We start from the raw sequence: 23794 nt of genomic DNA, 5'->3' as shown, positions 1-23794 counted from the left end.
GACAGAGCTTATTATTGTCTGTTGGTTTCATTTGTTGCGTATATGACACTTATTAGAGCACAATATTTCGTCTAGGTGGATCACAGAGCTAGTAGGTGCTCCATATATTAACAATATATAATAGCATTAATAGCATCATTACACTTTGTTAGCTCTTACTTATTTTGCTACCTTTCTTGTATTTTCAGTGTCAAATAGTGTAAATTGTCTTTGCATACCATAATGCCACTCCTATTATTTTGTGCACATTCTATCCTTGTTTGGCGCTATTTCTGCTCATGATTTTATTTTCTTATGTATTCTATAACAAGAGGTCCCATTGCAGTGTTCGCACTAAGGGACCTCTTTCTGTATACTTCTCCCCATATGTAACCCCCCATTCAAGTACGTTCAATAAACTGAAACTGAAACAATTTTTGCGAGCTCGTAAACAGAAGCAGCTGTAGAAAAGGTTCACCACTGTGTGCGCCTTCTTTTTTTAATTCACAGGGAGACCACTAGCGCCCATAGCGTCAGCTTTGTTCCCTTTTCCGTTTGTTCCCTGCGCAACTAATTATGCATGCCATAACACTGGCACTAAATTTTCGGCAGTGTGCAGGACATTGATGAACAATACACTCAAGCGAACGGGTATGGGGAAGTAGGTGTGTATTCACGTTGTATTAGTGCTCGAACACACAAGGACACAATAAATAGCGGGAACGTGTTTACGATTGTGTTTGCGCTGTAGTACAAGGTGCATATGCAGTACACACTCGCAACGCATTTTATTTTTCAATGCAGGGTGACATTCTTGCAATCCCTTGTGCACCATCTACTGACAGCGGTATTTCAGAGGTGCCATATGTTGCATCAACTAGACCGTGGTGTTCCATTGGTTCCAAGTGCACCTACTTGCAGTTTTGCGGATTTCCCCTACCTCGAGGTCAAACATGAACATTTTCTGTTAAGGACAATGAAACGGCTTGCTGTATGAAAGCGCCCGTTTCAGTTCTGTTATTTTTAGTACAACGGGTGATTTTCGGCATCTGTTTGCTTGAATTATATTTTTAGTGTTGGTATAATGCAAAGGTCTGTTGTTAGTTTTCGAGCACGGTAAGAATGTTTTAGATTTTTTGACTATTCAAGACATCTTAATAAGGAATTCATTATTTTAATTTAACAAATCATTTTCAAGTATCAGGCACCCTCATTGGCAGGTTCGATCACGTTATGTTTGTTGTCAAAGTGCACATAACGCGCAAATTTTGTTGTACGTAAAAAAAGTTTGATCATTACCCATGCCTGTTCTTCCCCAATTTTTCATACCTTTCTGTATCACAGCATACAATAAATATTTTAGATTGTTTTGAAAATCAAGTGTTATGTTTTGAGACCAGTTTGACTAGATGTGGAAGCCATATTAAGCATTGCTTTGTACATATGCTCGTACATGATGTTGTATATACATATTTATATGTGTGTACTACTACTGATCTCATTTCATGATTCTTAATATGCAGCATAAGTGGGTGATGACCGAATTTGAAGCTTCAGATGAACACACGAGGCTTACGCATGGATCACTGCAGATTTCACTAATTCGGGGTGTCTTTCAAATCAAGCCCACCTTATGCGAACACGACCTTTGCCAAACCAATATGAAGACGCGTTTGTGCAAATTCGGTAGTACACCCCGAATTATTGACATCCGCAGGAACACATGCATGACGCCCTTTGTGACCACCTAAAGATTCTGTTTCGGCCATTACACATGACGCGAAATGAATGGTGTATATTCTTCCAACACCCATACAAAAGGGTGTTAATACGAGCTAACACCCTAACACCCCATAAAATTTTTGCTGAACACCCTTTCTTTAGGGTGTTAAATAAACACCCTAATTGAAGGGTGTAGTCAATAACACCCTAAGGGTGTCCGTCTGGCGACAAACCGATTTACACCCTTAAGGGTGCAAAAATGTTTAGTGTGTGCGCTACAGCTTACACGCCTGTGTAGTAGACGTGCCTAGCAAGCCCACGATATGGTTACAGCTCATATCAACCGACGTCTTCAGTAGCCGCCGATACTTGACCACTTCGAGGAACACGCACAAAGCGAAAAACACATTGGCGTATCGCGGCGGTGCAGTGTTAGTAAAAACAATGGACGGTCGAAAAAGGGTGATCGCTAACGCTAGTCGGTCGCTGTCAGTGGGCGAAGGAAATTATTCGACGACAGAAAAAAGTGTCTTGCCATCATTGGGGATACATCAATTTCACCCTACCTACACGGCAGCTCCTTCAGGGTCGTGAGCGAACACCACGCTGGGTAGCAAACCTATAACACCCTTCAGGTAGTCTAGCATGATAGAGCCTCATACTGCAGGCAGTTGATATCACAATCGTTTACAAGTCCGGACGAAAGCACTCTGTTGTCGACTGCTTGTCGCGCACACCTGTTGACCGCCGCCGCATGACGATCTGGACGAAGACAACTTCGGGCCCATAAATGCCGACGACTTCGCCGAACAGCGATATGAACCGGAATTGAAACTGTTGGCACATTACTTGTTGTCGGCATATGTCGGCACCGTAAGAGAATACTCATTGACGCCAATTTTTTAGCCTTCTCATTCCTGTTCATACTCACGCCGACTCACACTCATAGGCACTCACTCACGTTCATATTCACGCCTACTAAAGCTTATAGGCACTCACTCACTTTCGTACTCACGCCCACTCACACTCGGAGACATTCACGTTCATACTCAAGATTATTCACACTCATAGGCACTCACTCACGTCCATACTCACGCCTACTAAAACTTATAGGCACCCACTTTCGTACTCATGCCCACTCACACTCTTAGACACTCATGCACGTTCATACACTCGCCTTCTCACACTCATAGGCACTCACTCACGTTCATACTCACGCCTACTAAAACTTAAAGGAGCTCATTCACTTTCGTACTCACGCCCACTCACACTAATAGACACTCATTCACGTTCATACTCACGCCTACTCACACTCTTCGGCACTCACTCACGTTCCTACTCACGTGTACTCACACTCATACACAATCACTCACGTTCATAGTCACGCCTACACACACTCATAGGCACTCAATCACGTTCATACTGTCGCCTACTCACACTCATAGACACTCGCGTTCATATTGTCGCCTACTCACACTCATAGAAACTTACTCGCGCTCATACTCACGCTTACTCACACTCATAGACACTCACTCACGTTCATACTCACGGGTACTTACACTCATAGGCACTCACTCACGTTCATACTCACTGGTACTCACACTCATAGGCACTCAGTCACTTTCGTACTCACGCCTACTCACACTCATAGCCACTCACGTTCATACTCACGCCTACTAACACTCATAGGCACTCACTCACGTTCATTCTCACGCCTACTCACACTCATAGGCACTCGTTCACGTTCATACTCAGGCCTACTCACACTCATACACTGTAATGAGAACGTGTGGCTCTAAAGGTATCAATGGTTGAGAGCGCGGACGGTCGCACCAATCGACGAGGCGGCTTGCAGGTTTAGAACGAATGACACTTCATAAAAACATTGAGGAGATACAAGAACACAAGAACAAGCAAAGCACACAAAGCAACAAAAAGAATGAACTAACAAAGGTTAATTATGAGTGAAGCGTCTTAGCGACAGTCAGTCGACACAGGCTCACCCGTCGGGGAGCCGAACGCGCAGGGCTATGCGAGGAGACGAGCGTCACGGGAATCCTTGAAGAGGTCAGCGATGGTTCGTGAAGGCTGACGAGGAACGTGGCGTCTTGACCAAGCGAAGCGTCGGAGATCGTCAGCGGCCGCGTGAAGAGCGTAGCTTCAACTCGTGGACCGCGTCCCAGAGCGTCGACACTCGGGCCTGGTCACCCGACTACATCGAACGCCCATCACCGTATGCCTTCTCTTTCCGTCCTCTTTTTCTTGACCTCCCAAGGTAGTAGCAATGGCGCATACTTCCGCGAGGACCGGCGCTGTCGTCGTCGTCTTTCTTTTTTATCACCTCACACAGAGCATTGGGGATCTTCTACGCGCACACCACACAAGCCCCCATTGAAGTCTTTTGTTCATCCAGGAAAATGAACAGAAGGCGATACAAGCGCGCGTCACATTAGGGCACAATACACTCCACACAATAACCCAATCATTTCACCACATAACTTCAACCCCCACGTCTAAATACGGCTCACATAGTCTGCCTCGACATATTCGCTACCCTTTATATATTGAACAGTAAACATGAATTCTTCCTAAAAAGACAGGGCGTGCAAACAAGGACAAAAGAAAGAAGTCAGGACACCACAAACGCCGACCAAGCAAATAGCAATTAAAGAAGCCAAAGAGGCAAGATTGTTCAGATAAGTAGGAGAACACGGAAAAGGGCTCAGAGTACTAGAAATGAAGCTTAGAATGACAGAATTCTTGCAGCGATTAGCTCCACCTGAGTACTCTGGAATTCACATATTTAACTTTCTGCAAGTACTCAAGTGGCTGGTGATCCGTCTGCACTATAAAATGTTTCCCGTAGAGGTGTATAAGAAACCTTTGTATTTCCCACACCAAAGCTAAGCATTCTCTTTCAGTAGTGGAATAACGCGCCTCTCGCGGGAGAAGATGCGTGCTGGCATATGCTACGGGGCGCAAAGTACCGTGATACTCTTGCATCAAACTGCCCCTATACTTATATCAGATGCATCAGACCTGAATACGAATGTCTTGGGAAAATCTGGCGCTCTCATTATTGGACTCGCGGCGAGAGCACGACGGAAACCTTCAAACGCTGCATCTCTCTCGTGTGTCCATTCAACTTTCTTGCTTTCTGGTGGCTCGGACCGACGGCTCAGCTACCTGCGCATACATTGGAATAAAGTCTCTGTAGTAGCCGGCTAGTCCTAGAAATGACCTTATCTCCTTCTTTGTCTCTGGACGCCTCGCAGAAAGTAGTTTGTCCACTGTTGTTTGCAGCGGACGTATGTGTCCTTCACCAACACAGTGTGCAAGAAAAACGACACCATGGAGACCAATCTCGCATTTTGGCGCCTTTACCGTAAAACCAGCTTGCTTGATTCTTTCTAAAAGCTGTCCGAGAGTTGCTACATGTTCATCCCACGTATCGGTTGCGACAAGTATATCGTCTATATAGTGCTGCACCCCGTTTAAGTCACGTGGCAGTATCCTCATCAGGCGTGTAAATACCGCCGATGCCGTTTGGATGCAAAACGGCATAAACTTGAACTGATAGAGTCCAGACTGTGTAGCAAAAGCAGTTTTCGCCTTGGATTCCAGAGATAAGGGTACCTGCGAGTATCCTTTTGACATATCCAACTTGAAAAAGAATTTCTGGTTTCCAGCCTCGGCGAAAACGACATCGGTCCGTAGAATGGGCTCAGCGTCGGATTCAAGTATGCTGTTGATCTTGCGAAAATCAATGCAGACCCTGAGCGAGTTGTATGGCTTTTTAACAACCACTAATGATGGACTGTATAGCGAGGTCGAGCTTTCAAATATTCCCAGCTTCAGCATCTCTTACACTTCCTTTTCGACATCTTTAAGTGCAAACGACACCAAACGAAAATAGAGGGAAGGCTAGAAATTCTGGGCGAAGCCCCACTCAGGCTTGCTAACCTTGAGAAGTTTGCCAATGAAACCGAAACCTCAATAGCAACTGTTAGTCAAAAAGTTGATGAGTTAGTCACTAAATCGTGCACCGACAGGGATGCCCTCCTCAAGCGACTTGATGATCTCGAAAACCGCTCTCGGCGGAATAATCTTATTATCAGAGGGATAAAAGAAGACATGAATGAAACTGAAGATGTTTTACGTGAGAAGGTTAACGTCGACGTTTTTGATAAGTTGCTAAATCTTAAAATTAACTCAGTTGAACGAATTCATCGCTTGGGAGCAAAACAGGGGGGTAAAGATAGGCCCGTTATCCTGAGAGTTTCAGATTTCAGAGATAAGACTAGCATCTTACGAAACTGCTTTAAGCTGCGGGGTAAGGAGGTCAGCATTAACGAAGATTTTTCAAAGCGAGTTGTTGAGATCCGCAGAAGGCTGTGGGAGTCTAGTGCTGAGGAGCGAAAAACGGGGGCCAAGGTTAAGCTTGTCTTTGACAAAATGAAAATAAATGATGTGGTGTACGGTTGGAACGGGGATACTAATATGAGGTACATATCTAAGACACCTCCCGAAGCACCTGACAGGCGTCGTGATGGCGACTGACGGCATCAGAGTAGTCTTAACCAGTTAAAGATAATAAATATAAATGTAAGAAGTATTATGAATAAATTGGCGGATCTTGAGGCTTTGGTACTAGAACACGATCCCGACTTTATAGTAATGACCGAAACATGGCTGAAAAAAGATATACTGGATGCCGAAGTTACTCCTCCCGGATACAAAATCGTAAGAAGAGACCGTGAAACAAGAGGAGGAGGTGTGGCCGTTTTAATTAAAGATAATATATTAGTTAGTGTTCTTCCGCATGCTATTGATGCCGAAGCTCTGTGGATTAAAACCACGCTCAGTAATCGCACAGTATACATTGGCGCTATGTATAGACCTCCGAACGCCCCAGTGAATGCACTTGATAACTTAAGAAGCTTTATGGACTCCCACCTGAAGCATGATGATAATATTATCCTAATAGGAGATTTTAACCTCCCTGGAATTAATTGGTCGACGCTCACTTCAGAGGGAAGCGAAGTCATTAAAGGTGATCAGCTGCTAGAGCTCGCTTTCTGCTACGATCTGACTCAGGTCGTCTCATCTTGTACGCGTGTGGGTCCAACCGCTTCCTCAGTGCTTGATTTGATGTTCTTATCTGGATCACTGCTCCCGTTTCTTGGCATGTGTGAAATTGAGGACGGTCTTTGTGATCATAAAATGGTTTTAATGTCTTTAGATCTGTATGTCGATGCCATGCACAAGGATGAAAAACTTATGATGCCAAATTTTAGGGCTGCAAATGACTTAGCTATACTAGAACACCTGGAGCAGTCATATTATTCATTTCTGGAAATGTACCGAACATCTCGCTCAACAGAAGAACTGTGGCAGTTTTTTCATTCTACGATAATGTTTTGCGTCCAACAATTCATTCCCAGGCGTCGTAAAACTGTAAGAAAACGAAACCCTTGGATTACGCGCGATATAATACACGCTAAAAGACAGCTTAAACGCAAGCGAAAGGCATGCACTGTGAATCCAAGCATTGAAAGAAAGAATAATGTCCAGGTTCTAAGTAAAAACCTCCGGCGGAGTGTGAAGACTTCTAAAAATAAGTTTTATAACTCAACGTTGAAACAATTTCTCAAAGAATCCCCAGACAAATTTTGGAGGTATGTGAATCCTTCGACCAGACCGAGTAGTATGTCTATTCATAAAGGTAGCAAGGATCAGGCAGAGACGTTTAATTCCTTCTTCTCGTCAGTTTTTACAATCGATGATGGTATTGTACCCAACATCAGCGACTCTTTAAATATGGTTCCTATCCAGGATATAAGCATCACTGAAGAGGGCGTTCTAAACCTGTTGCTTCATATAAATGCTAAAAAAAGCCCTGGCCCTGACAATATCCCCAATGAATTTCTTTATAGATATGCCGAATGGTCATCGAAGTTTTTAACATTAATTTTTCAATCATCCCTTACTAGTGGCTCTTTTCCCAGTGCTTGGAAACTTGCAAAAATCGTGCCCATACACAAAGGCGGTTCCACATCTCACGTTAGCAATTACCGACCTATATCGCTTACAAGCACCTGTTCAAAAATATTAGAGCACATTGTATCGAAGCACTTGCTAACCTATCTCGATGAACATAATCTAATTGTTTCCTGTCAACATGGCTTTAGGAAAGGGTTATCCACCGTTACTCAGCTTATTGAGCTTGTACACGACCTTTCGAACACAATTAATACCCGCGGTCAAACTGACATAATATTCTTAGACTTCGCAAAGGCTTTCGATAAGGTGTCGCACAATAAGCTCTTACTTAAAATTGATTATACCTTTAAAAATTCTGCCCTTACCCGATGGTTCAGTTCCTATCTTGCACGCAGAGAACAATTTGTCCAATTAGGGCATCACCAATCTAGTTTATCTCCTGTGGTATCTGGGGTGCCCCAGGGTAGTGTCTTGGGGCCCCTCTTGTTCCTGGTGTTTATAAACGATCTGCCACAAAATATTACTGCCCAAATAAGAATGTTTGCTGACGATTGCATACTATACAAAAATGTAAAATCACCGAGCGACCAGGCTGAACTTAATCTTAACTTAGAGAGAATTAAAAATTGGTGCGATAAGTGGCAAATGCAGCTTAACCCAACAAAAACTGTTTTTATGTCCATTTCTAGAAAAAAGAACATTCTTAGGTATCCGTACAGTATTAACGGTCACGAACTTGCTCAGGCTCATCAATACAGATACCTAGGTCTCATATTTACACCCGATTTGCGTTGGAATCTTCATGTTGAGGAACTTTGTTCCAAAGCTAACAAGGTGCTATGGGGCCTGAGACGCAACCTCCACTGTGCCTCTCCCGAAATTAAAACTTTAGCCTATAAAACCTTGCTAAGACCCATAATCGAATATGCTAAAGTAGTTTGGGATCCCTGTACCCAAACTAACTATTTGAAACTCGACAAAGTACAGCGTCTTAGTTCTAGGTTTATATTTAATAAATACCGCCGTTTCCATTCACCTACCGAATTATGTAAACTTGCAGAGCTCTCACCTCTACAAAAACGAACCGAATATGAAAGGCTGAAATTCATCTTCTTAATAATTCATAATCACGTTAAAATAAGCTACGACAGGTACTTTGAAATAAAAACGCAAGAAACATCAAGACACAGACACAGTATGTACATACCGCCCCCCAAAGTTCATAATGACTGTTTCAGGTACAGCTTCTTTCCTAGGGCGATTCAGCAGTGGAATTCGTTGCCAGATTCGGTTGTGAAAATTAAATCACTTACTGACTTTTTAGAAGAAATAAAACCTATAGTGTACTTTGATGCCATGCGTTAAGATTGTGATTACATGTATGAATTACGTGCTTTGTAACTAGGTTATGATATTCATTATGTGTTTCATATTATTTATTATGTGTTTTGTTATGTATTATATTTTGCGCAAAATTGATATGTGTTTCGGCAGTGATGCTCTCTTTCCTTATTTTTCACTGACGAACTTCTCTGTTTAAATCTACCTGCCTAGCAATTATGATAGATTTGTTGTATGTATATGTGCTGCGAAATGATATGTGTTCCAGTAGTGAAGGTTCCATTTCTTATGTTTCTCTTATGCACATTTCTGTTTAATATGATCCCATTCCACTCCTGTAATAGCCCGCTAAAAGGGCTGACAGTATCAATAAATGAAATGAAATGAAATGAAACGGAAGAGGGTACTGGGACACTTGGATTGGTGCCGTAGAAGTTAACTTCAGATGACACTCAACAAGGTTTCTTTTCCCGGGAATGTTGGAAAAAATATCGCTATATTTTTCAATGAGGGCTTTGATATCCTGCCGTTGAGACGATGAAAGGGACTTGGCGAGCTTAATTTCGTCCACGGCATTAGACGGCTGGACATTCAAGCCGGGTATCTCAAGCTCACAGTCATCTTCAACTGTGTTGAAAGTGCAGTTAACGTCACTTTTCCTCTCTGTGGTGCGTTCGTAATACATCTTCAGCATGTTTATATGAAACACCTTGACCTTATTGCCTAGGTCTAGTAAAAAACCTACTTCGTTCTTTTTCCAAACCACGAAAAAAGGCCCTTTCCACTCAAGAAGCAGCTTGTTCTGTGTCGTTGGCAAGAGGAGAAGCGCTTTATCTCCCACTTTCAGGTCCTGCTTCTTCGCCCTCTTGTCATATTAACCGCGCTGGTACTCCTTAGAAGTGACCAACTTCTCTTGAGGCAACCGTACAGTCTCTTCAAGTCTGTCCCGCAGGTCAATGACGTACTGATACATTGTTTTCACGTCACCACGTAAAAGTCTTCGCTAGTCCATAGCTCCTTCAGTATTGATAGCGGACCCCGTACGTATAGCCCTATATAAGCTGAAATAGTGGAAAGCCCAAGCTTGCCTGGGGTACTTCCCCGTATGCGAAAAGAAGGGGGGCTAAGTATCACTCCTAAGATTTTGATTTCTCGTGGCAGAGCTTGCGAAGCATTTGTTTCAGAGTGCCGTTGAAGCGTTCCACCAGTCCATTGCACATAGGAAGACAAGCAGTTGTCATCATATTGGCTGAGAGAAGCTTGGTGACTTGATGCATGAAATCCGATGTGAAGTAGAAGCCCTTGTCTGTTGGAACTTCCTTTGGAATCCCAATCCGAGAAAATATTTCGAGAAGACCTTCTGCGACTGTGCGGGCATCGACTTTTGGTATCGCCATAGCATCGAAGTCAACTACCACCAAAGTATATCGGTCTCGCTTAGTTGATGGAGGCGTAAGAGGGGCCCTATTATGTCGATGCCGACTCTTTCGAATGGGGTGTCGATTACTGGCATTTGGCCTAGCTTTGCTTTGCCAAATTTTCCTTTCGGCGTTGTTCTTTGGCAAGTGTCACAGGATCGCACGAAACGTTTCACATCCGCATGCATCCCCGGCCAGAAAGCTTCTCGTTGATCTGTAGTACGCTTCACTCCTTGATGTCCAGCCATGGGACTATCATGGGCGCCACTGAGGACATGATCTCGCATAGGTTGTGGAAGAACTACCTGGTTCAACGTTTTACTTGTAGGAAGCTCACATCGTTTGTGCAGGACTCCCCGCTTTACCAGGAATGTCTCTTGACAGCTGCTCCTGGTCACTCGAGACTTTTGAACTCGCTCGAAGCACACCCGAAGGGTCGGATCGTCGTTTTGAGCCACGCGCAAGTTTTCCTTAGTGACAGACAACTTTGCAACGGGGGCCTTCGCATGGGGATTAGACTCCTTCTCGTTCAACGCAACGACTCTAACAGGGTTCTCTTCTTTTGATACTCTCCAGGTTGCAGTTAACTCTCCTTCACTCTTGCTACTCCATTCATGGTGCTACTGCATTCACGCTTACGCACAAGGTGCCTTGCCTCTGGATGACGCAAGCCTCAGCCAAGGCCGCTAAATAAAAAAGAGGTGCAGTCTGCCGAACACTCTTTTGCGCCGGTGACAGCGCTATTTCTTGCTCCCGCCGCCGCAGCGCTGCACAACGGTAAAGAAAACCCGCTCGCACAGGCGGCCAGCCGGCTGCGTGCATTCGTTTTAGTGGTCATTACGGTCGCCTCACGTTGACCTGTGATTGCATTTCGGTTATTTATGTGCAAGACACGCCAGATGACGTATCAGTATGGTTTCCTTTGCGGTTATTGCTACTATACGCGAGAAGGGCATGCTCCTATGAAGACACACCTATAAGCGTGCTATACAGCGCCGCTGCCAAAAGATACCCAATGGACCACACTTATCCATTGGATGTCCGATTTAGAGCCGAACATCCACGTCCGGGAAATAACATCCGTCGTACAAACGGAGGACGTACATTTTCGGATGTAAAGAGACGTCCGCACTCTAAAATACGGTGGAAGTCCAGTGGATGTTTGATTGCGGATTTACCAGCAGCGAGCGTCCCGCGGATGTCCTCCCACGGACAATAATTGGTTTACGCTTTTGTCGGCGCTATAAGCACGTACGTGGAGCTAAATGCTATGATCACGATGATTTCAGTAATATGTAAAACATCAGCAAAAGTCGTTTGCCACTGCCACTGTAAGTCATACAGTGGCAGTGGCAAACGCAGTATGACTTGCAGTATGACTTACAGTGACTGCCACTGTAAGTCATACTGCAAAACCACCTGCTGGCGTAGTGCTCAAGAAAAGATAAAATCTTCTAACCACCTATTTTTAATTGTTTTTCGAAAACCGGAACAAAACGGCTAAAGAAAACCTCTACTCGCTGAACCGGTGTTTTGGTCAGTCTTGTCGCCGTACGTTATTGTGGCGTTTCGGTTTCGCGTTGCCCGTTCACCTCCAATCGTCATGGCCATCAACAGTGAGAACCGACGGAACAATCGTCGAGTCGACGGAACAGCAGCTGGGCTTTCTCGCGCGCCTTTCGAGACGCTACAAGTGTCGCACCACATCAACTGTGCGCATTGGGAACACGGTGAGCGAATTTTTATTCTGTGCATGTGGTTAGAGGGCCATTTTTTGCGCGGGGAGTGCTGACGCCGTTAACAAAACTGCGGTTAGGCCTACCGTCACAACTCGCGTACTGCAAGTCAAAGTTTTGTTCTGGCTTCCTACGCACGTCGCGACCACCTGATGGGCGTGCTTGCGAGAAGACAAGCAAGGAGACTAAGAAATTGATTAAAGTTTTTGCGAATTGTTGTAAACACAACTGTCTTTGTTCCGAGGATTCCTTGTTAAGCGTACCGAAGCATCATGGTCAAGCGGTCAGGACAGCTCAGAAAGCTTAAATCTCATACGTGAGCTCTGAATAAGAGGACTGCCGCGAATACCTAGCACCCGTAGACAACGATGACGGAGAACATTGTACAGATGTCGCTTGAGAACTGCTCACGTTAGTGCGTACAGTAGTGACAGTGATGAAGAGCGCGAAAGCGAACTCCCATAGTAAGTGCAAACGCATGCAGTCGCCGAGGTGTTCCTTCCATAGACATGGGTGTCACTTCCACGCAACAGCATTGTCATAAACCAGTAGAACAAAGGTAGTTGTATAAAATGAGTAAGGAAGAATAGGCATACCAGCGTGGTGTATTAACAAGGTAGTAACAAGGCACAGATAACGAACAACAATAGGATAAGTAGAGGCAAAGAGCGCTGATTTGCTGGTGCCTATCCCGACCTTTTAATGCCTATGCGCTGTTAATACCTTCGTAATGGATCCTTACCAACTCGCCCAATCTTCATGCGTGGATCCGATTTTACTGCACAAGTGTCCTTCGACTATTAAAATTAGCTGTCTAGATCACGACTCGTCCCTTGAGGTGGTCATTCAAATAGGCTATATTGTCCGATGTCTTGATGATTATCCACAAAGTAAGCGTGCACTGTTTTGTTTTCCCGTACCTCACACGTTTATAATCACTGTGCACCTTTATGTTTCTGCAGAACAAGTGGAGGCCATTGTCATTACCATTGGGTTGCAAATGATTGGAGCCATGATCAAGGGACTGTAGGTGCATCTGAGAAAAGTTCCTGCTTCGTTGTGTATGCCTGCGCGACTGAAGCTTGTGCAAATTTGGGAACCTTCTGTGGACTGTGCAACAACAAGGCATGTTCTGTAGACTGAAGGCAGCTACCTTATGGTATTTTTTTTTAATTTTTGGAGATATTTTCCCATTCCTATTGATAGCTTGCATGTGGTTTCATGGATTCTGGTTCTTAACATGCTGTATTCCAACACGATCGCTTTGATGACATCTAGGTAGCATAATTAGGTCACGGTTAACCGGTTTCGATGTGATCACAATGCCGCTGGATTGTTCTGGGCTCTGTGCATGCATAAGAAAGAACCTGATGCGGTGTACTGATAACATTAACGTGACATGGCAATTACAGTGAGGTCACTGCAAGCCATGCGTTGCTTCTTTTTATTGTGCCTCTGTACAAAATATGTGCGTGAAAACCACAGCATTAAGTACGAGATATTTTTGGCCTAAATTTCTGTTTGTCCTATATGTGTATCTATTTGTTGACCCCCTGTTAGCATGAAGATGCCAGTGCATGGTTCATACACAGTGTAGAGTGCAAGCAGTTTTGTAACTTTTATTTGTCATCTGCATTGCATCACGTAGCACTATCTTGACGTCACTGCGAAGCCGCACTTTTGTGAGACCAGTATTCAGCCCTCTTGTAAAATACCCTGCAAGAGCCTGTTAATATACATAATTTTACGTCACGAAGGATTCTGTTATCTTCTACATAATATATGTTGCTGTTATTGCATAGCCATACTTTTGTGAGACCACAGTGTTATGCGTATAATTTAGTGCGAGATACCTTCACCACGTCTTATTTTTTTCGTGTTTGTGTTTTAGTCACATATACCGGGTGTGCCAGCTATCTTTAGCCGAGGGTTAAAAAATACAATATTAGAGGCAGGTGAGTGAAATCAGTTGCAAATTGCTGACAGCCACCTTGTGCACCAGACAGTTTTCTGTTACGTAATTGATTAATTTATTAATTAGGATTATTTAATTAAGTTGCTAATATTGGCTTTTGGCAAGAAATGCAACTTGCAAAGTTCGAGAGCGTCTTCAGAAACCCCCATTGCATAATTTGCGATGAAGAAAGTCTCACGTGTACAATTTTTTCCAAGCTGCAAAAAGAACCACGTAGTTAAGCCACAGCTGAGAGCAGCATCGCGTGGTTCTTTTTGCAGCTTGGAAAAAATCGTATATGTAAGACTTTCTTTATCGCAAATAATGCAATGGGGGTTTCTGAAGACACTCTCGAACTTTGCAAGTCGCATTTCTTGCCTAGTCAATATTTAGCTATTTAATTCATTAATCCTAATTAACAAATTAATCAATTACGGAACAGAAAATTGTCTGTGGTGCGCAAGGCGGCTGTCGACAATTCGCAACTGAGTTCACTCGCCTGCCTCTAATATTGCATTTTTCAACCCTTGGCTAAAGATAGCTGGGACACCCGGTATATTTGCTGCACCAAGAACATTTTCCTGCTACAGGAAAGGTGTGCCTTAGCGAAGTATCCCAATCAGTTTTCTACATAGTGTATACATTGCTGTATGTTGCATGCCGTTGTTCTACTTTATATAGATTAACTTTTCTGTGCAGTCCTTGCTCTGGATATGCCTACAGATAATGTGTCATTGCTATCAGTCTATATTCATGACATCCAATGAAAGAGCCCATCTGTTTTTTGCATAATATGGATTACTGTTTATTGTTGGAAACATGCCATTTCATGTCTGTACAAAATGCGTGTGTATTCCTTGTGCCTGATATTTGTTCACTTCTATTCTGTTCCTTTAGGTTGCAGTATTGTAGTTCAGGTGTAAGCATAGTCAATTTATTCTAGTAATTTCATTTTCTTTCAGAAAAACATGTTAACATCACCGCTTTAGGTGGACAAGTAAAACAAGTTAAGGGCAGATTGCTTAGTAAAGGAACAGTACACTTTATCTTGTGTTAAGTGACTTCAAGGTGCATTTATTATTTCTCTTCTGTGCCACTTTACTGATGCTGAAATTAACATGTACACTTTATCTTGTTATTTTCAATTCTTGTGGGTCCTTATCGGCTTTTAGTTAATGTGTTCATATGCTAGGGTCTGCTGTGCCAGGTGTTTTTATGCATACAAGTGATGTGTTTGCAGCATGCTTTTTAATAAAAATTCTGTTGATCTGCTTTATGTGCAAGTCTATGCCTCAATCAGGTCGTCACAAAAAGCTGCACAAGTCTTATTAAAAGGCTTATATGCATTATTTCTGATGACTGTGTACCAATGCAGTCAACATTAAAGATGTTGAACTTGCTGGGGATGCTATGAGTGTTGTTGAATGGGCTGCTGCTGTGGATCTTGTGCCCTGTGCTAATATGTTGTCACTCATCGAACTGTTACCAGTGAGACTGTCCTATATTTGCCTTGGGGTACTTATTAGTGAACGCAACAGCACAGTAAAGCAAGTGAAGAATGGTGCATATAATTGGTGCTCTGATTCTTGAATAGAGCACAACCTCTAAAGCATGGAAAAAGTTGAAGTATGACAAGCGATACACCAACAAAACACAACTTATACTTCTCCATTTTCAATGCTTCAGAAGCTGTACTCCTAACAACCTATGCACCATGCTTTACTTTCTTTATGTGCCCTCAAAGCAACTAATATGTGCCCTCAAAGCAACTAAAAGACCTTCTTACTGGTAAAGTTTCCATGGGTGACAACATATTACCTCAAGAAACAACATCCTCAGCAAGAGCCTATTCAACATATTTAATTTAGGTTACATTGGTGTGCACTCATCATAAATGTATGAGAACTGCTTCCATGTGCACCAAATTAGCCAAAATATGCATGATAAAGGCACTGTGTATTAACTAGAATAGTCATAACTGTTAATTTAGATATTAGGCTTGTTAATGTGGAACTGAATGACGCATGTAAGTGTTTTATTAACCCGTATGTGCCCAGTGTCCTACATATAGGACGCTTCTTTGATGCACTCCCCAGTACATCGCTATTTCTTTAGCTGATGAGTAGCGCCACCTACAGCACATCAAGGAGGCCTCAATGAGGCCTGCTTGATGTGCGGTAGGCGGCGCTAGTCATCAGCTAAAGAAATAGCGATGTTAGAGTGCATCAAAGAAGCGTCCTATATGTAGGACACTGGGCACATGCGGGTTAATTAAGGCTTCCAAAATTCCGGATTTATCACGGATGTCCGCATTTAAAATACGACAGGTGTCCCGCGGACGTTCCTGTCCAAATTATTGAGTCCGGCGGACGTCTGAATATCCGTGAGAGACGTGTCCAGGACGTCCAGTTTAACGCCTTTTTGTTTGCGCGGGACGGTCCGTCAGATATCCGCTGTACGTCATTGGGATGTGTACGGATGTCCACTGGACTCACGAACATCCGGCACTGAACATCCATCGGATGTACTGGGGATTGTTTGTGGTCCATTGGGTAGATGGATGAATGCAAAACTTTATTGAACAATCGCTCTTTTTTTCTTCTACTGGGAACAAAAGTGGTCCACTGCTGTTCGTTGATGTCCTCAGTCGTTTGAATGCTCTAGCGTTTGTTATCTGCGTGGACGACTTCCTCATTGCGGGGGATTTTTTATAGATGCGTGATTACTTTCGGCTCTTCATAATAAACTAGCGTGACATGGAATATCTCCGACGTATATACTTGCTAAATCTGGTGTATATCTGCTTCGCATTGCACTAATAACTGCCATTTTTAAATGACACCTGATTCAAATATGAGTTGTTACCATTGAACTACATTACTGAAACACAGTAAATGCAAACGTCTTGCCTATATATTGTACCAAAATGGCAAGTTGGGCGAGTTGGCGCATACTCACGTCCTGAAGAAACAGCGCAGATGAAAAACGAAAAGAAGAAATGGCGGAAAGACACAAAGCGCTGCACACCGAACAGGAGGTTCATTGGGTTTTATCTTTCGCGTTTTAACGCGGTCATCCACGGCAGGGCTGTGTACGCGGCCGTCCATTCCAGAGAATCCTTCCGCGTTCGGCGTCATTCCACTCACCACGCTTTCTGTTTCAGCAACTTCTGCACGCAAGAGATTGACAACTTCGTTTCTTGAGCTTTGGCACTCGTCTACAGGGGCGTAGCCACGTTAGGGCACACCGGGCCCGTGCCACCCCCCCCCCCGAAATTTTTTTTGCCATAGCACACAGAGCAGAAAATGACACTCGACCACATCTGCCTGCTCGTCCCCACTACAGATCAAGGAGGTGCCCCCCCCCCCCCCCACGAAAAAAATTTCTGCCTACGCCCCTGCTCGTCTAGTTAATATTGTTTGATGTTCGATATGGAAGGAGTAGGCAAAACACGAACAAGTGGCCTACCTTTCAATGAGGACGCGGCTAGCAGCTGGAAAAGATGACATTATGGATGGCACGGCTGTCGGTCGCAGCACCTTGCGCTCTACCTTGAAGTCGTACTGCTTGAAGTGAACGAAGTGAATGTGCGACTTCTTCGCAGTTACCGATCCCCACCACGGCGACAGGTCTTGGGCATCGCAGTTATGGTGAAATGTCCAATCACATGAAGCACTCACTGATAGAGCCAACGCAACAAAAAACCTGCACATTTTCTACCTCGTAAGCAAGCGTACGGCTGCTCATTTCCAGCACGAGCGTTTGCTTGCGCTCACCCGAGCCAACGCCCCGAGCGTTCGCTTACTAGCGGCCGCTGTTTACCGATGTGCAGCGCCCCCGCGGTAGCGTCTCAAAACTCTGCATGTCACGCGTTCCCCCATTGAAAACGCACCCATTCGGCAGGCCGCACCTTTTTGTTTTATTTAACGGCCGTGCCTCAGCTATCTCGCGAGTTAATTGTACCCTGTCACGGAATAAAAAATTGGCCGCGTATCTGCGTGCTTCGCTGCAAATGTCGTCTAAAGACGATAGAAGAGGCGCTGCGTGAGATATGGACGCCATCTGGCAATACGTCGGGAAACATGAGTGCTGTGTTGCCGGCTGGTAGTGCCGACGCAGCAGCAGGCGAAGACCGGTGCTGACCAACACGACCGGCGGCGACGCCAGCCAGCCCGAACACGCGGTTTGGCGCGAAGCGCTGAAGCTGAAGAAACGTCCGCACTCAACGAGTACTCTCCACACACTCTTTTATTTACACGTCGCCTGGGTAAAACTGGAATGCCAGAGCGGCGCCCCTTGGCATTCGTGCAGTGCAATACAGAACCGAAACCGAAACACAACAATGAGCTCGTGCAGAGGGCACGGAGGAAGGCAAGTTTCAGCGCAGTCGCATTTTCAGCGCAGCTTAAGAAACTAGGGTCTTTAGAATTACGTATGTATGCATTTTCTATTACAGGAACACAGCACCTAATACTTGCCTAGTGATGGTGCGCCTCAGATATGCGTAATGTTTGTTTTTTGATCGACAATGTACAGAAGTATGAAACTAGTGAGCCGTTCAAAATGGCTGGCCCTTGGGCAAGTGGTTCAACTTTGGCCGAGTGGCTGAATCGAGTGACGTGCCGACAAACAGAAAGACAACAGAAAGACAGACCAAAATTTCTCCGTTTAAGTATGCCAAGAAGGACTATCGTCTTTAAAAAACTTACACCATCTCCCGCTAGAGGAGACCATGAGGCGATGCGAAGCCGGAGCACTTGCACGATCGCGTTCCGTTGGCGTTCGTTGGGCATGCTACCGACCTCGGGCATGCTACCGACCTCGCGTCGTGGAACGCGAAGAGGAACACTACGCGCGTCGTTCTTCCCTCTAGCCTGGCTATTAATTCTCACAGGGCGAGCGGGGAACGCGGTCGACAGGCGCGCGACAGAGAAGCAGCGTAGGAGAGGAGAGAGAGGGGGAGGGGACACGCATGCGCTGGCGCTCATCGCGGCGCTGCGCAGGAGAGAATTTCGGCATGTCGAGCCCGCATTTTAGAGGAGTCAACCGAAGCAAGCGCTGGACAACGCGCGCAGCACTCTACCGGCTTGAAGGAGAGGAGACTAGAAGAGGAGAGTAGCGCATGCGCCGCGAGAGCAGAAGCGAGAACGCGGGAGAAGCGCAAGCAGCTGCTTGGAGAGAAGTGGAGAGAGTAACGCGCAGCTGTTGGCGAGAGGGAAGGAGGAGAGTTGCGCATGCGTAGTGTGAGTGCGGACAAGCAGGCCGCGGGACATACCCCCGAGCAAGAGATGCTTCGCATCTAAAACGGAGGTTAGTTCAAACTCGCGAATTTGGCCTTAGATTGCCGTCAGTGTGGTTGCGATCCGCAGTTTGAACTAACCTCCGTTTTATTCCATCACAGGGTACAATTAACTCGCGAGATAGCTGAGGCTTGGGTAAGCCAGCCGTCTGTACACCTACACGATAAGGATTTATCATTCCTTAGCGTAGCTTCATAAGACCGCGTAAATACCTGACGTCGCAAGTGGAATAGAAAAGAGTGGATGGAGATGTGCATTTCATTGTTTTTCTAAGTGATTGGAGTACTGTGTCTTGTTATTTTCTTGTTTTCCGTTTTTCGTTTTTTAGTGTCTTTGCTTTCCGACGCATGTGGTATTCTGCGCAGCAGTACGAAATGGTTTCTTGATAGTCTATAAAGAATTTTCATGTCATGAGCCTGATGCTTGAGATCGTTGTGATTAGTGATGTCTATATTCTTGCGTGTTCCGAAATAAACGTGGTTTGAAGTTAGCGCTCGCTTGTGCTGTCTACGCCTCCACCTTTTGTGTGCGTGTTTTATGCGCTACCCAGTCGAAGTTTGTAAATGCTGCATTTAACGGCAGCATTATTGCTTTCGCTTACTTGGTTTTTCATTGGTGTTAAGGTGCTGTAGCGCTAAACAAGACACGTGTCGCTCGCCTTGCTTCGCACTGCACCACGTTTACAAAATACCACTTCACATAATGGTCATGGCTTTTGTACTGCAGGTTATCTTCGTGATATAAAGCGCAGCGCGTGCAGAAGTTCGGCGCGCAGAGCCGCCGTACAGGCTTCTGCTTTCGCATTAGGCACACGCCATGCATAAACATGCGCCGCCGGTATGTCAGGGACAATTTTCTACCCCCCTCTCCCCCCGAAAGTGCATTGCGCTTGCGCACTGCTGGACCACTCTAGTATTGAATGATTGGGTTTGCTAGGCCATCATAGTGAAAATCCAGCGCACAGTCACGACGTAGACGAGGAAGAAGCACACCACCACAGTGCTGATCGGTATTGTGCCACATTGTGGTTTCTGTGCTCCACACCAGCGGCCCCGTTAATCCTTGGATTATGCCGCTTTTGAGACATGGCGATTTGACGCTGCAATATGGACGTCTGCGTTACGCCAAAAAATGTGTATCCGCTACACTGAATGGGTGCACTTCGTATAAAATTATTCGTATTAAGGGGAAAGTTATAGGCCTAATCAAACGGGAAAAGTTACCTGTAATGCCATATGACGCTCCCTCCTAGTCCTTTTCCTTCGTCCATGTACAAGCCCAATCAGTAAAATAAGACACACAGGTGAGATCATGAGACATATTGGAACTTTAGCGCACACACACGAGGACACACAAGAAAGAACACACGGACCAGCGCAGTTCTTTCTTGTGTGTCCTCGTGTGTGTGCGCTAAAGTTCCAATATGCAGCAAAACCAACTAGCCCGCCTTTCCGTATTATTAGAGATCATGAGAAATACACCATCTCAACATTATGCACAAGCATGAAAACGTGCACAAGCAGAAAAATGTGCGTATCTTCGGTTGCGCGCGCGCGGAGGCCCGGAGTCTCCGTGCTGGAAGTGACGCTTGGAGGGGGCCATATTCATGGGGCTGCAGACACTGGCAACGTGCGCCTGTTCATAGACAGTTTTAGTTGAGCGTCTGCAACAGCTCTGCGGATGCAGCCTGCCACTGCGGATGGTTGGCAGCCTGCGTCCGCCGAGCTGTTGCAGACGCCCATTTATAATAATCTCTGTGGTTTAACGTACCAAAACCACGATATGATTATGAGAGATGCCGTAGTGGAGGGCTCCGCAAATTTCGACCGCCTGGGGTTCTTTAACGTGCACGTAAGTCTCAGTACACGACCCTCAAACATTTTCGCCTCCATCGAAAATGCAGCCGCCGCGGCCGGGATTCCATCACGCGACGTTCGGGTCAGCAGTCGAGCGCCATAACCCCTAGACCACCGTGGCGGGGCCAGATGCCCAACTAAAACTCTCAGTCAACGAGTTGAGACCGTTATGCGCGTCTTTGTGCAGGCTCCGTTGTATCAGCCATGCAATAAATGATCAAGGGCGATTGTTTACTGCCTGCAGATCGTGTCTGCAGTGCTGAAGGCACTGTCGCTTTGAGATGCGGTTTGGTGTAAGCCCTAATAACATTTGCAGCGATATTTAAGGTGCAGCGTGCGTCCATTCGCGGAATCGTGGAAAAAAAAAATCGGCAGATCCCACGCAGTGTCGGAATCGATGTAATAAGAAGCAGCCAGCAAAGAGCTGTATACATCGTCTTGTTTGTCATTGAGGCTAATGCACTCATTCATGTCGTGACATCTAGTTCGCTATATACCGCGAGATTGTCACACATGCATGCGTGTAAAATCTGGTATATGCTATGCTAATGAAACATATACTCTGCTACATATATAGGATGCGTGACCTGCTATTTATGTTCGTCGCGCACTCCTGTCATGCCATACCAATTTAAGTATATATCCAGTTAACAAAATGGCCGCGAGTGCACCATGAGCGTGGCGTCAAAATCATACCCTACATGACATGCATTTCATGATTTTCGTGTTACCACCTGTTACTTATGTTCGTCACACAGTCACGTCGCTCAATACCGATTTCGGTGCATATCGAGCCAGCGAAACGGTCGCCAGTGCACCATGAGCATGGCACGTAAGTCATGCTCTACATGACATGCGTGTCATGATTTTCATGTTAACTCCTGTTATTTGTGTTCGTCACACAGTCACGTCACGCGATACCAATTTTGGTGTATGTGTCAAGCTAGCGAAAGGGCCGCCAGCGCACCATGAGCGTGGCACGCAAGTCATGCTGTACATGACATGCTTGTCATGATTTGCACGTTAGGACCTGTCACTTACGCTCGTCATACACCCTTGTCACGTCATACCAATTTTGGTATATATTTTCAAACTAACGAAACGGCCGCAAGAGCACCAAAACAGTGGCACGTAAATCATGTCGTTTATGACATGGATATCATGAATTTCATGTTTTGACCTGTCATTTAGGTTCGTCATAAGGTCATGTTACGCCTTACCAATTTTGGCGTACATCCTATCAACAAAACGGCCAGGACAGCACAAAGTCGTAGGCGGCTAGATAGAAAGATAGATACGCTCAAAGTCGCAGAATTTCGCTAAGAAATGCTTCGCATTTAAAAGTCATTGCACGTGGAGAATACATCGGTGTACTAAATAAATATAGTGGCTTTCCTTTATTACAGACGACAGTTTGAGGCGCACATTCAGTACGGCCCTTCCAGCACGTATGCGGCATTCGGTTAAATTGGACACGCCTCGTCAGGAAGGTCAAGAGCTCTAGATAACGCAATAGACAGTCATAGTTTACCGAGCTTAGCGGCACAGCGGAATCGAAATGCGCAAGCGCAGTACGCTAAACATCGTGTAGCGTTTACCGTAGGTACGCTATTTTTCAGATTTAGCGTTACCGTGCTTGCATGGTTAACGTATTGTGCGCAAATCATGGCGGCGATTTCAAACGCCCGTTTTGAGCTGAATTTAGCGTTAATGTGGACGCATCCACTTCTTTTGTAGCAAACGACTGTGCAAAATGGCTTCGCTTGCCTTGGGGTAGATTTGAAGACCGAGTATTACGGATAACTCAGTATAGTTTTTTAGATCGCTTCCCATTTCGAACGTGCATGGTCTAACAAGAAGACTGATGTAAAAAAATCTACAACAAGGAGTGGTTCATATTTATTTACTTTTATTGTTACTGAAAAAGTAGTAATATTGCTGCGTGCGGGGATACAGGCGAGCATTCCCAGTTTTTTTTCTCTTTTAACTTTTTTTTAACGCAGCTTGGGCACGTAAACGCTATCCCGCTATATTAAAACACACTGTCTGCAATGAACGTTTGCGACACGGTAACGCCACCGCCGTGCACGCTTTTACCATCGTTTCTGGTTTCCGGGGTTTGCCTGCATCTGCGGTGACGTTTTGCGCTATGATAGAACAGAATGAGCGTACGTGGCTCTATGGGTGCTATGATTCTACATCATATGATATATCTGGTCTACACGCACGCGTTCGGTGTGGTTCGTGCGCTCGCATGTGTTTATCTGACTCTTTATGTACGGATTACATTTGTAAAACACGCGGTAAATAACCGCTCACGACGTGCCTATGACTGCCGATGGGTGCGCTTGGGTGGCCGATATGCCGTGCAAAGCCTGGGAACAATTGGGAGCAATTTGTCATTTTTCACAAGTGCTTTCACTCCTGCATAGCCTGTCACTATGGAAAACGAGGTTGCCGGCTTCTTTTTCCTTAAAATTTGTTT

General features: G+C 45.1%; 1 protein-coding gene across 1 annotated transcript in view; it reads left to right on the top strand.

The window, feature by feature from the left end:
• LOC119383626 (QRFP-like peptide receptor) overlaps positions 1-23794 on the top strand; it is a 258219-nt gene that overhangs the window by 135494 nt on the left and 98931 nt on the right. The gene's annotated exons all lie outside the window — the stretch shown is intronic.

The sequence above is a fragment of the Rhipicephalus sanguineus genome, chromosome 1 (genome assembly GCF_013339695.2).
Source record: "Rhipicephalus sanguineus isolate Rsan-2018 chromosome 1, BIME_Rsan_1.4, whole genome shotgun sequence".
Taxonomy (NCBI): Eukaryota; Metazoa; Arthropoda; class Arachnida; order Ixodida; family Ixodidae; genus Rhipicephalus; species Rhipicephalus sanguineus.
This window is presented reverse-complemented; position numbering and strand designations above follow the sequence as displayed.